General features: G+C 44.0%; 1 protein-coding gene across 5 annotated transcripts in view; it reads right to left on the bottom strand.

Annotated features, from left to right (window-relative positions):
- The window catches only part of kiaa1109 (KIAA1109 ortholog), a 77,914-nt gene extending 63,930 nt beyond the window's left edge, over positions 1-13,984 (bottom strand). For 4 of the 5 annotated variants that reach the window (XM_060925688.1, XM_060925690.1, XM_060925691.1 and 1 more), the window contains exon 1: positions 13,856-13,984. The gene's annotated coding sequence lies outside the window, so the exon portion shown is untranslated. The remainder of the gene's footprint in view (positions 1-13,855) is intronic. The other variant, XM_060925692.1, reaches the window with a different exon arrangement.
- Positions 13,985-14,719: the final 735 nt, after the last annotated feature.

Here is a 14,719-nt window from a genome sequence, read left to right as displayed (position 1 = left end):
GACCCATGGTGCCCTAGCCCAGAGTGCAGACGCACCGACAATTTAGTGTGTAGAGCTTATAACACTCAGGCTACAATGGGCCAGGTCCTGAATACCATGGCCCATCTACTGCTTGCTTTGCAGACAACCCTACAGCCAACCTCAGATGCGGCTGCCTCCGAGTTGATAGACACTGCTCTTCAGGGCGTGGGGGCAATGACTAAGCAGTGTGGTAAGTCTATGGGACTGCTACTCCAAGCCCGCAGGCAGATCTGGGTAGCACAGTCCCCTCTTCCTGATGCAGCTAGGAATGTCTTGAGCCAACTACCCTTGGCCCCTGGGCAGGTGTTTGGCCCAGCAGCGCAAGAGGCTCTAAACCGCCGCCAACTTGCTTCTGAAAGACGCTCCCAACATGTGAAACCGAGACCTGCTTTCAGACGACCTCAGGCATTGCCACCACCTACCTTTTGCGGCGCCCCTTCCTACCGCCACCATACAGCAGCAGCCTTCCAGCAGCCTCAGCGGAGGCAAACAGAACATGGCTTTCCCCAGCGCGGAACACGTGGCAGACCCCCTACCTCTTTTCCAAAGGCAACTCACAGCCGTCCCCCCAAAGCTGCACACAGCCCACAGTCACGAGACCGATGGTGCGCGGCCAGCGGCAGGGCGTTTTACTCCTCAACAGCTGGAGTACTGGGGCTCAACAACGCCAAACCTGTGGGTCCTGAACACCCTCAAAAGGTGGCTATCGCCTTCAATTTCGCCACCGGCCTCCTCTAAACTTAAGGCTACGTGTCACGCGTGCTCAAAGCCCGGAAACATGTTCTGCCCTACTATCGGAAATTCAGTCCCTCTTAAACAAAGATGCCATAGAAGAAATAGACCCCCAGACACGTTGGGGTGTTCTCCACCTACTTCGTCATACCCAAGAAAGATGGTGGGCTCCAGCCAATACTAGACCTACGCCATCTAAACACTTACCTCAAGCAGCTGCCCTTTCGTATGCTGCGTACTTCGAACGTGTTCCACTCAGTGGAGGCGGGAGACTGGTTCATTACAGTGGATCTATGAGATGCGTATTTTCATGTACCCATTCATCCTCAGCACCGTCTCTTCCTTCGTTTCCATTTCGAAGGTCGCTCGTTCCAGTTCAAGGTGCTTCCTTTTGGGCTATCACTGGCCCCCCGGGTCTTTACCACGTGCATGCGCGAGGCCCTGTCTCCATTACATTGCCAGGGCATCCGCGTCCTACCCTATCTGGACGACTGGCTGCTTTGTGCACGGTCCCCAGAGCAAGCGCATGCGAATACTCAGATACTACCCAATCATGTTTCAGCTCTCGGTTTGATGGTGAACTTCGAGAAGAGCACACTGGAACCAACTCAGACCATCGACTTCATAGGCATTCACCTGAATGCAATCACGCTACAAGCGTGCCTGACTCAGGGAAGAATTTGCAACATACTGGGGCTGGCCACACGAGTCCGGTCGAGTCAGACCATCTGCTATGGCCTGCTGCTGTGTCTTGCAGGCATGTTGGCGGCTGCAACACCTGTTATTACATTAGGCAGGCTCAGCGCTCGAAACTAACGGTGTCCCGACGTCCCGGGGACCATAAAAAATGTCATCGGGACACAAAATTATCATATCTGGGACAATCCCGGGACAATGGAAAAAAATAGATCTAGAAAAAAAGTTCTACATTAATATTATTTACAAAGCCGTAACACATACGTAGACATTCACCTAATTTGTCAATTTTAATTTTAAAACGTTAACAGCGAAAAATACATAGTAGCTACACTTTCGATGCACCTGCATCCGTAGGCTACAGAGCAGCGCATTCTGTTCTAGAATCTTCGGCCGGAGTCCGCATTATATGGACTTGGAATGGAATTGCTACCGCACACGCTGCGCCGACTCTTGCCAGAACAAAAATGCTGAAGTGGTTGAAGCGGACCGACCGTGGGGAAGAAACTGAAAGCCCAGACATAACGTCTCCGGGACCTTCAGGATCCAAAGTGTCATCGCCTGGTCTGCAGGCAACGCTAGCAACTGAATGAACTTAATGAACACTGTTAGACACGTTATAAAATACAACAGGAATGATGTGGATGATATTGACGGAAGATACCGTTCAACAGAATAAGTGAGTTTTCTTGGTGTCTTTCTAGTTCAGAAAGTTTAGTCAGTCAGCAGCACAACTAGGCTCGGACCTGCTGGCACTATGCTGATGTTGCTAACATTTGCACCCGGCAGCGAAAGTTCATAAAATGGATAACGGAAAGTTCATAAAATGGATAACGGAAAGTTCATAAAAATGGATAACAGAAAGTTCATAAAAATGGATAACGGTAATGGATAACGGAAAGTTCATAAAAATGGATAACGGTAATGGATAACGGAAAGTTCATAAAAATGGATAACGGTAATGGTGAAAATTATAAGTTGGCCTTATAAGTGCCAACAAAGATTCAAGGTATAAGTAGATGAAATGAACATAAAAGGGGTCTTATTTTCAACTCAAGTGTACTGCAGATGTAGGGAGTTGAAACATTTTCTGAATGAGCCAGTTGGCCCCTTTAAATAAACGGGTATCTATTCATACAGTGAGATCGCCAAAGTTTAATAAACTGAAAATGCAATAACTGTAATTTTGAAGTAGATGATGTATAGGACATGTGTCGCTTGTGTCTTGTGACTTATTGTAAAAATGATATAAAGGGTTCAAAATCGCATAGTTACAAATATAATAGTAACTTCATATGATAATATTAACCACTGGTTATTTCAGAGAGGAAAAAAATGGGGACACTATTGCTTCCATTCGGGACAATACAACACAGAATTCGGGACCACTGGGGGACACAAAGAAAAAAAGTTAATTTCGAGCCCTGGGCAGGCTTCATCTCCGGCCTTTCCAATCATGGCTGGGGGCCAAGAGACTCTCAGCTCAGACCCAAAAGTGTGTGCTTGTGTCGATGACACCAAAGGGCATTGCCTCCCTGAAGCGGTGGGCACTGAGATCTTTTCTTCTGAGGGGAGTCACACTGGGACCACCCCCAGCTCAGAGGGAGGTCATCACCACGGATGCCAGTCAACACGGCTGGGGTGGAGTGTGGAATCACCAGGGGATTCATGGTGTGTGGCAGGACAGGTTCCAGTCCTGCCACATAAACTACCTGGAACTGCGGGCTGTCTGGCTCACGCTACAGCACTTCAGAGGACAGCTGGAACGCAAACATGTCCTTATTCGGTCGGACAACACTCCAACAGTATATCACATCAACCACTGGGGGGGGACGAGGTCCTCTTTGCTGAACACCCTAACCAGGCAGATCTGGCTGTGGGCGGATGCACACCTGCTATCTCTGAGGGCGATACATGTGCCCGGGAAGAAGAATTGTGTAGCAGACACTCTCTCTCGGGGTGGGCCCCTCATGGGGGAGTGGCGCCTGAACGAGGAGGTAGTTCAGATGATTTGGAAAACATATGGACAAGCGGAGGTGGACCTATTTGCCACCAGAGAGACGACCCACTGTCCGAAGTGGCTCTCACTGCGGGGCGAGCCTAGGTCCCTGGGGCAGGATGCGTTGGCCAATCAGTGGCCAAACCTGAGGCTGTATGCATTCCCTCCGTTCCCACTGATATGGCAGATACTCAAGCGCATATGGACGACCAACCAGCCTGTGCTTCTGGTCGCGCCATACCGTGTATACAGTCCCTGGTTTTATCTTCTGAAAGCACTGTTGACAGGTCCACCCAGCCCTCTACCAGTCAAGACAGACCTGCTGAGCCAGCTGAATGGCAGTCTGTGGCACAGACACCCTCAGAGACTGAAGCTCTGGGTCTGGCCCTTGGGGGCTCATCTGGCATACTGGAATGTTCACAGGGGGTCAGGAACACTCTTCTAAATGCTCGTTCTCCATCTACACACCTGTTGTATAGTGGCAGATGGAAATATTATTCAGCATGGTGTTCTGAACGCAGTATTGACCCAGTGGCAAGTACTTTGAAGAACATTTTGTAATTTCTGCAGGGCCTTTTGGAGGCTGGCCACTCTGCATCGACCCTGAGAGGATATGTGGCTACGATGTCAGCCTACAGGGGTCCAATTGATGGGCACCCTGCCGGGGCACATAAGATGATTGTGACCTTCCTCAAAGGTGCAAAACGTTTGAATCCACCTCGCAAATGCGTCGTACCTCGGTGGGACCTCCATATTGTGTTGAACAGTCTCTGTAGCCCTCCATACGAACCTCTGGGGAGTGCTGACATTAAGTGGCTTTCAATGAAGACTGCTTTCCTGATTGCAGTGGCCTTAGCGAAAAGGGTAAGTGAGCTGCAAGCACTCTCCGTCAGCCCACTGTGTCTGCAGTGGGGGCCAGAGATCTCACAAGTAACGTTGTGGCCGAACGCTACTTTTCTACCTAAAGTGTTGGGTCCAGATTTTGTTAACAGGCCTCTGATTATTCCTGCTTTGGATCCTTCAGATAATACACTGAACATGGACCTTTGTCCTGTTAGGGCACTTAGGCAGTATGCGACAGCCACAGCAGACTGGCGAACCACTGACCAATTGTTTGTGTGCTTCAGTGACGGATGTAAAGGAGCGGCCTTGTCTAAGGATAGGTTGGCTCATTGGATTACAGACGCTATACCTTACACTTATTCTTCTACAGGCCATGACATGCCGACGGCAGTGAAATGTCACTCCACTCGTTCTGTGTCTACCTCTTGGGCTGCCCTGAAGGGTGTGAGTCTATTGGATATTTGTTCGGCCGCAACCTGGACGTCGGCCTGCACATTTTCCAGGTTCTACAGGATAAATGTTGCTACTAGTTCTTCATCATGCATGCAGGCTGTGTTTAGCGCTGCTCCATCTGTTCATAAGCTGTGGACAACAGCAGTTCCTTTCATGGGAGGTGTGAGCTTTACAGCCTCCACCAGTTCTTGATTGTTACAAATGCAATAATAGAAGTGTAACTAATCTTACTTGTTCAATAAAGTGAAGTCAGTAACATACTAGTCTGTGGTGTTTTTTTCCTTTGTTATGTCTTATGTATTAGTTGGGCCCTCGTGACAGCTTGGACATAAGTCTTCCACATAGTCTAAACTGCACCATCTGGCGGTCTGGAGACAAGGAAGTAGAACACTGGTTACGTAGGTAACCGTGGTTCTATGACTGGTGGAAGACCGCCAGATAGACCAGTCACTCGGGACTCTGGTTCTGGCAAGAAAGGCTCCAAACAATGATAGACATGCGTGCTACTGTTTTATCATTTAGGGCACGTCATACGTCACAAGTTGACAACTTGGGTATAAATTCTCGGCAAGAGATGCGGCTAGCGCAAGGGGTTTCACACAGTCTGCGCCACCTGGCGGTCTTCCACCAGTCGTAGAACCACGGTTACCTACGTAACCAGCGTTTTCCAGCACAAAATTAAATGCTACAAAAAAAGTTTGCATGTCAATAAAGAAAGCAGCATATTACATAATGGACCACTTTTCAGACAAAAACATAATGAAGGCTGCTGGGTTTTGCTGCAAAATGAAGAAGCGAGTGGGACAAAGTGTCCAGAAGAACTGTGGCTGCTTCTACAAGATGCTCAGTAAAACCTACAGCTCATTTCCTTATAAAACTGCACTCATTGTACCTGAGACTACATTGTTTTGTTTTTTTCAGCAAAGGGTCGTCACACCAAACAGTGACTTTTTTTTCATGCATTACTACTTACTGATCCTTTTTTTGGGGGGGGGGGGGGGGGGGGGGGTTAAATGTAGAAACGTTTAATTTCATTATTTTTGAAGGCATCTTTGCTTTACAGCATTTCCTTGCACATGCCTAAGACTTCTGCACAGTAGGGATGAGCAATATTTTTGTCACATCGTATCACGATGCCTGAAGACATTTCTATGATATGGTAGAGATGTAACACAATACATATGTTTTAACTTTTATGTACTATCTAAAAAAAATTATTAAAATGGTAAAAAATAAATTCTAGTAATCCGATTTCCCTAATAATCTTTTTTTTTTTATTTTGTTGGTGCAGCCACATGATCTATGAACTGTAAATAGCAGAGGCAAGAATATGATGTTTCTGTAAAGCTCTTCAGATATTGTGAATGAAATATTTGGCTACTCGTTCACTTTAACACAGTGCATTTTCATGTTCACTTGCCCTAATAATGTGCGTTTATGTGTTGCCTTCTTTGTGACAGGAAAAGGGGAAAAAAAAAAGAGACACATGCTGTTGATTAAAAGATGAGGAAGCAGATGCAGGAAAGTGTTGCATCAGAAGAGTTGCAAATTCTCAGACATGTGATTTCAGATATCTGCTGTGTTTACATGCACACCAGTAGTTTAATATCAATGCGAGCAAGACTGGGTCCTGTATAGTGCATATACCCTAATCAGGTTTACGTCGGGTATTTACAAAGATATTTAATTTAGATGCGTAAACACATTAGATGATCTGACTCAGTCTTTGTTTTGTCAGTTTCCACAATTCAACATATAATGGCAGCTTTTAGACATGCTTCTTTTCTAGATGATTAATTTTGTCCCAAAAATATTGAAGATAATCGCTGTGTCCAAAAGCAAACTATTCAGCATTAAAATCGTACAGCAGTGGGGTAGATACAAGTCACACAAATAAATAAATAAATAAAAATTTAATTTATTTATTGACCACTGACACAGTTTCTGACTCAAACATTGTTCGCAGATGAGTGAGTCTAATGGCCCTTTTCCACTACCCTTTTTCAGCTCGCTTCAGCTCACTTCAGCCCGACACGGCTCGCGTTTCGACTATCTAAGAACAGCACGACTCAGCTCGCTTCAGTCCTGCTCAGCCCCCAAAACTCGCACAGTTTTGGAGTGGGGCTGAAGCGAGCCAAACCGAGCTGAGTGAGGCTAGGGGCGTGAGCAGACACTCCCCTGTGCACTGATTGGTGAGGAGGAGTGTCCTCACATGCCCACACACGCCCCGCGAGCACGCTGGGATCTGTAAACACCGTAAACCCGGAAGAAGGAGAATTACGAATTACGAGAATTATGAAGCCTTATGCGCCTCGCCTCATCTATACGCTCTTGCCAGTATCTGTTGGCGTTGTCGGTGACAACAAGCCACAGCACCAAGACCAGCAACACTAACGACTCCATGTCCTCCATGTTTATTGTTTACTATCCGGGTCGTGAGACTACCGCTTAAAAGGTCACTGATGTCACTGTTTGCGCCGCCTAACGACATCACCTGACGTCCACCCACTTTCGCTAACTCCACCCAATGTGTCCACCCACTTCCAGCCAGCACGGTTCAGCGCGGTTATAGTCGAAATGCAACTCCAACAGCCCCGCTCAGCTCGACTCAGCACGGCACGGCTCAGCCCGACTCAGCCGCGTTGGTAGTGGAAAAGCGGCATAAGCGTAGCTAGCCAGAACCTACATTCTAATCTCTGCAACCAACAAACAAACAAAAAAGACCACCCCATTAACATATTTCTGTTCTTTAACTCCATTTGTCAAGACAAGTTTTGGATACTGAACTCAAATTTATACATTTTCAAAAATTAAAGTAAGCCATTGTCTTGATTACTTGTGAGTTTGGTCCATGTTCATTTAACTCATGTCTAGAAGTTATAAGTTGAAGTTCAAGTTGAGTTTAGACACACTTTTAAGGCAGCAGGTGAACTTGAAATGAAAGTTGAACTTTGAAATTTTTTCAGTGTAGCCCCATTAAGTTATGTGAACTTATTTCTTCTCTTTACCTCCAATTGTCATGATAAATTTTGGATGTTAAAGTCAAGTATACAAGTTTTCAAAAATTACATTTAAAGTAGTCTTGTGAGTTGAAACAAAGCTGAGTTTACTCACGTTTTCAAGTCGGCAGGTGAACTTTTGTTTCGAAGTTTAAGCACCATGAACTTTTTCTTTTTAACAGTGATGTCACTGAAGCTACTTGCCTTTTTTTACTAACATACGTATAAAGTGAATGAAAAATAAAGATTTCTGAATATTGGTGAAATAAAGTGTCAGGGCTCGACATTAACGTTTTAATCCACTTGTCCAGTCGGATAAGCAGCAAGATTTTTCACTTGTCCTGACCATAACCTTTTTATTACTGTTTTTACTAGTTCAGTGAAAGGAAAGCGGTGAACAAAGTTTATCAAAAAGCAGGTATAGTTATGATAATCATTATGCTTTAATGAATTATAATTTTTCAATAAAACTCAAACTTTAAGTGTAACAATAAACAAAAACTATCTAATGCCCCATTATGGTGCATCTGTTTATAACCCATTACCTAATCTGCAGTTTTAAGAGTTAGGATTGTCGTCTTTTTCACTTTCTTTCTTTCGACGAAATGAAACCAAAAGAAAACAAGTCGGACATGATAAGGGCGAGAGAATCACACTGTGAATGAAAGCAAACCGTGAGTGAGTTCGGCGCAGTCGTAAAATTCCCGTGAAATATTTTACGACATTTGTGATGGTTAATGTGAACCATACAAAAGAAAAATGCAATGAATGCCCAAATGAAATGAAGATTCACCACAGATATTTTATTGAGGTATTTGATCGCCATTTCTCCGATTTCAATTAATTCAAAGTCTAATAATAATATATAATAAGATATTACACCGTGGTTATTCTTACACACACACACACACACACACACACACACACTGTACTCTGCTTCCCTAGAATTTCATAAACAATAACACAGCTGGATCACTGAGCGGATTGAACTGGCTTTGTTGGAACTTTATTGATATAATTCCAGACTAAACATTTGGTATCCGGGCAGTCGGACTACCGTTAATGTCGAGCCCCGAGTGTGTTTATACTGTGGCTTATTACGAACATTAAACACAAAAATCATTTACAAAATCCTGTTAAAGACAACAAAGACCAAGGCCATGGTAGAAGTTTGGCTTTGCAATGACACTCAAATGAGGATTTATTATATAAATACAATACGAAGCTGTTCTTCGAGTCTGTTACAGCTGAATGGGCATGAAAGTGAATCACAACTGACACAAAAGGAAGAAATATTTACTATCTATGAACAGTTAGCAGTCAGCATTGTGCAGCAACAAAACAAGAAGATTTAAAGCATGTCAATGCTTTGGGGATAAAAAAATATATATATCACTGCTGACAAGCAGCAGTGCGATCAAAACAATAGTGCTCATGGTCTAACGTAAGTAACATTAAAATGAATATATGACGTTTGATGGATAATATTTTTGTCATTGCTTTGCAATGAATATCGAAGTTATTATGAAAGGAACGATGACGTTTACTCTGAAAACGAAAGCTGGGCATGCTCAAACAGGTCTAGTAGGTATGTAGTGTGCAAACGTTAGCAGACACTCATCATACAATGACCATGTAGTTGCTCTAAAAAGTCTAAACAGATTGAGGTATTAATCTGTAATATTTCAGTTACGGTTAAGGATTAGCAGTTACTAGGTTCTCCTGCATCTAGTGTAAACTTCCAGGTTGATTAATTGATTTTATTTAGTAAAATAATGCACAAAATACATAAAATATAGTGTACATTAAGATACACAGATAACACAAGAAAGTGTAGAACACTTATTTCCATTGTGGTCCAGCAAAGGTTTCTGACAGGGATCCCATTCTAAAGCAAATGTCAGATTCCCTGATTTTCACTGACTAAAAAGTTGAATCTCCATGACCTTTAATGAGCAAAAAAACAGGCTACCTTACAGCCATGGTATTTTAACCCGCACCAATCAATCAATCAATCTGCTTGCATTATTTACAAGTTCACAGAACAAAACAAAGATGTTTTAACTGCTTAAACACAATGAAATAAACTGATGAAGAAAAATACTGCATGGAACAAAAATATTCTATTTTGTTAAACGGCAAATAAAACGTAAACATGCTACAAACAAAATTACTTGAAATTCCAGGACCCGCCCCTCCAAAAAAGATCAAATCCCCTTACTTTTCCAGACTCCATGTCTAGAATAGACATTTTAAAATTCCATGATATTCCAGAAATTCTGTGACCCATAAGAACCCTGTTTTGGTTTGTTTTGGCTGTAACTGCTGATCCTGTGTGGGGTCACGGGGGGCAAGCTGGAGCCTCTCCCAGCTGACCATGGGCGAGAGGCGGGAGACACCCTGGACAAGTCACCAGCTCATCGCAGGGCTGACACACACAAACAAACAAACAACCATTCACACCCACAGTCAATTTAGAGCATGGGTGTCAAACTCTGGCCCGTGGGCCAAATTTGGCCCGCAGCGTAATTATATTTGGCCCGCGAGGCAATCCCAAATGACTACTCGTCGGATTTGTGTATACAGCGCATTCACCGCTAATACTACAAATCCCATAATGCTCTGCTGTTGTTTTGGCACAAATCTGTGTGTTACGGAGGAGCTATTGGGATTAAAATCAATGAATGGCACAACCACAGGAAAGGAAATCTTTGAGGAGGTTTCCAAATGTGTAACTGAAATAAAGCTGCCATGGGATAAACTCGTGGGATTAACGGCAGATGGTGCGCCAGCGATGTGCGGTAAAAAAAGAGTGGACTGGTGGGCAGGGTTCGGGAGAAGATGCGGGAAGAGAACCGTGCAGGTGAGCTAACTGTTTATCACTGCATCATACATCAGGAATCACTGTGTGGCAAAGCCCTAAAGATGGAACATGTTATGACCACAGTAACACAAGTAGTTAACTTTATAAGAGCCAAAGGTCTGAATCACCGCCAGTTTAAGTCTTTTCTGGAGGAGTGTGGTTCGGAATACGCAGACGTGCCGACATTGAGGAACTAGCATCCAAGAAGAGATGCCGGGTATCTGGCTTGGGCACATCAGATTAGATCAGTGTGTAGCAAACTGAGCAATAATTAACCTTTTCTTTATGCACTTTTTCTTGCTACTCCAAGGCATGGGCTTGAATGGTTGATTGATTTATTATTGTTGTTTTATTTTAAAAATTATTAGCCTGTGGAAAAAGTTTATTTTGATATTTAAATCAGAAGGCTGCAAATCAAGTCAAGTCACGTTTATTTGTACAGCGCTTTTAACAATAAACATTGTCGCAAAGCAGCTTTACAGAATTTGAACGACTTAAAACGAGCTAATTTTATCCCTAATCTATCCCCAATGAGCAAGCCTGTGGCGACGGTGGCAAGGAAAAACTCCCTCAGACGACATGAGGAAGAAACCTCGAGAGGAACCAGACTCAAAAGGGAACCCATCCTCATTTGGGCAACAACAGACAGCATGACTATAACATTAACAATTTTAACACGAAGACAGTTTCGTTAATGTTATAACTCTTCATTGATGGAAACTTGAGTGAATAGAAAAGAAATAGAGGCATACGATTTTTATTTAAATTTCATTTAATAAATTAATGCCATCGATGTGTTTTTTTTAATTTGAAATTCGATTTAGCATGTCTGCACTATTGTTATATATTGTATAGTAATAAGCGTTGCTTGTTCCATATTCAGTGTTAAAGCAAAACTTGTTTGGGTCCATATTAAAAGGTTTATTTGTTCAATGTTGGCCCGCGACTTTGTTCAAGTTTTAAATTTTGGCCCACTGTGTATTTCAGTTTGACACCCCTGATTTAGAGCCACCAATTACAAATAACCTGCATATCTTTGTACTGTAGGTGGAAATCCACACAGACAACATGCAAACTCCACACAGAAAGGCCCTCATTGGGTTCGAACCCAGAACCTTCTTGCTGTGAGGCGACAGGCGGCACTACACCACCGTAGGAACCCTGTATTGAAAATTAATTGTGCAGGTGATGTTACTGTTGCTGTGATACTACAAGCAAAAATCAGCTCGAATATTTGGATTTGCAAGTATGTGAGTTGACCCTGGATCTCTGAGGACTGGATTAAAGTGCTGATGACACATTTTTGACATCTTTGGCGATGTTTTATAACATAAAAAGTAATTCCCGATGATCCATATATTAATTCACGAAGGCGCCTATTTTACAAGTTATGATAAACATGGCTATTTGGGCAAATTTGACAGGGCTGCAGCACCCAGGAGACGAAAGAGGAGGAGGAGCTATATGACGTCAGCGAAAGAACCTTCCTCCTAACTTACCAGTTTGTTGTTGATGCGACAGGTGTTCAGTTTGTCATTATTAGTGTATATATATATATATATATATATATATATATATATATATATATATATATATAGTTATTATGCCTTCGCGTTGTGTTGCCGGCTTTTGCTCCAAAACCCACAAGGATGGGGTAAGTTTATTCAAGTTTCCCAGAGATCCCGAGCTGCATGCGAAGTGGGTGAAGTAAGTCAGGCACACTCGTGACAAGTGGGAGCCCTCACCAACATCCATCCTGTGCTCTGAACACTTCGATTTGGATTGTTCTGACACCCTTCCCAGCTTAAAAGAATCTCTTGGGTGTTCAGTTCATCACAAACGTGTGTTACTACCATCAGCAGTGCCTACACAGTGTTGCCAGATTGGGAGGTTTCCCTCCCAGTTGAGCGGTTTCAAGTGCATTTTGAACATATTTTGGGCTGGAAAACGTTAGCAGTATCTGTTGCCAGATACTGCTGAAGTTTTCCAGCCCAAAATATGTTCAAAACCCACCAAAATGCACTTGAAACCGCCCAACTGGGCGGGATTCCTCCCAATCTGGCAACACTGCCAGTATTCCGGAGGGGGTCTACTAGCAGCTATGCCGGATCCAAAGACAGTCCTCCTGTCAGAACATGTGTTGTGAAACGACATAAGATAAAAGGTACGTAGAGCTATAGATTCTACATGATAATCATAAATGTAATCATAAAGTCGGCGTGATATCAGTCATGTATTTGCTTGTGAAAGCTTGCGGCTTTCATGTAACTGCCGCCTAGCAACAAGAGGCAAAGGGTAAAGAGGGTAGGCTATCATAGATTCTATTCGGAAGAGATCAACACAATTCTAGACTCCCAGAAGAGGAAGAGCTAGCACTAGAGAGTTCACCGGCGTTTTCATGCGCCATTTCCATTGAGTAGAACCAGAGTAGAACAGCCAGTGAACCGCAGCGTGTTCTCCCGCTGACGTCACAACATGGCCTCGAGCCACGGACCCAGTTTTCTTGCGCTGTGCAATTAAAAGTTGGATATTCGCGTAACAACAGCTTCTTTTCACGTAATTATAACAGAAATCTAACATGTTTGCCATGTTGTATAGTTTATTTAAGAAATTGCATAGAGTCATGTTCGTGTCATCAGCCCTTTAAGAGTTTCTTAACAAGTCCCAAAGACCTGTCACACAGTGGGACACAGGCTGAGGGTTGAGATGTTCCTGTTTGCTTCAGCAGGTGACACACGGGTGTCGTATTGCATCCCAAGGACACAGTTTGTGAAGAATGTCTGTATTTGGTGTTGTCTAGTTTGTTCAGGACTGCCAGCTGTATCACTAAGCTAGTCGACAATATTATTCCACACAAACAAAACCAGGCGTTAGACTGGAGCTACGGATAATGTACCGTGTACCAGTCCAAGCAACACTCGCCGTGCTGTGACTGACGCACTGGAGTAATCCGATTAAGCAAAACTCAAAATAATACAAACCTTCACGTAGCTTTCATGACAACTATATAATTTCGGTTACTCTTCATTCTATCCCGCTCCAAAGATGGATGACATGGTTAAATAATAAAGCTGACTCTCCACCCAGACAGACAGTCAGTCAGTGGAAGTCTAAGTGTATGTAATGTGCGTCGGCCAGCAGTATGTGAAGCTCAGCTAGTAACGAGCTAACAGCCGAGCTAGCCGCTTAGCTACCGAGGCCGCGGTCTGTTTAACACACACCGTTATTAAAGAAACCTCACACTCTTACCTCACAGTGCAACCTGCGCGATTTTCTCTCATGTCGCCATAACAGTTCTTCCTGGGCCCCTCTGCTGCTTTGCCCACAGTTGATGGCACCACATCATCTCAGAAACAGTTTCCGGAATATTTGCATACACACCACAGGGTTTCCGGGTTTCTGGGGTCACGTGCAAAATGTAACCAATAGGATGTCCAGTTTTTTTTTAAGCACTCATACAATACTACAATCATCAAAACAAACAGGTGCAGTTCACCAAACCGAGCTCAGGCTTTTAATGTACAAGAGGTGGAGATCAAATTACTGTGGAAAAGCTGACTTTAGTCTGAAAGAAATCCCATGAAAGCATATTTAAGTAACCGCTGTGACTTAACTACCTTCATTTTGGCTCCTCAGGAAAACATATAGGTTGACATGGGCCCCTAAGCAGGTGGTGTAGTGGTTAGCAGAAGGTTCTGGGTTCGAGCCCAGCGGCTGGCGAGGGCCTTTCTGTGTGGAGTTTGCATGTTCTCCCCGTGTCTGCGTGGGTTTCCTCTGGGTGCTCCGGTTTCCCCCACAGTCCAAAGACATGCAGTTAGGTTTAGGTGGCCCTAAATTGACCGTAGGTGTGAATGTGAGTGTGAATAGTTGTTTGTCTCTATGTGTCAGCCCTGCAATAACCTGGCGACTTGTCCAGGGTGTACCCCGCCCCTCACCCATAGTCAGCTGGGATAGGCTCCAGCTCGCCTGCGACCCTGTAGAACAGGATAAGTCTCATCTCATCTCATTATCTGTAGCCGCTTTATCCTGTTCTACAGGGTCGCAGGCAAGCTGGAGCCTATCCCAGCTGACTATGGGTGAAAGGCAGGGTACACCCTGGACAAGTCGCCAGGT

Source organism: Neoarius graeffei, chromosome 7 (genome assembly GCF_027579695.1).
Source record: "Neoarius graeffei isolate fNeoGra1 chromosome 7, fNeoGra1.pri, whole genome shotgun sequence".
In the NCBI taxonomy this organism is placed as follows: Eukaryota; Metazoa; Chordata; class Actinopteri; order Siluriformes; family Ariidae; genus Neoarius; species Neoarius graeffei.
Note: the sequence above shows the minus strand (reverse complement) of the source record. Positions and strands in the feature narration are given on the sequence as shown.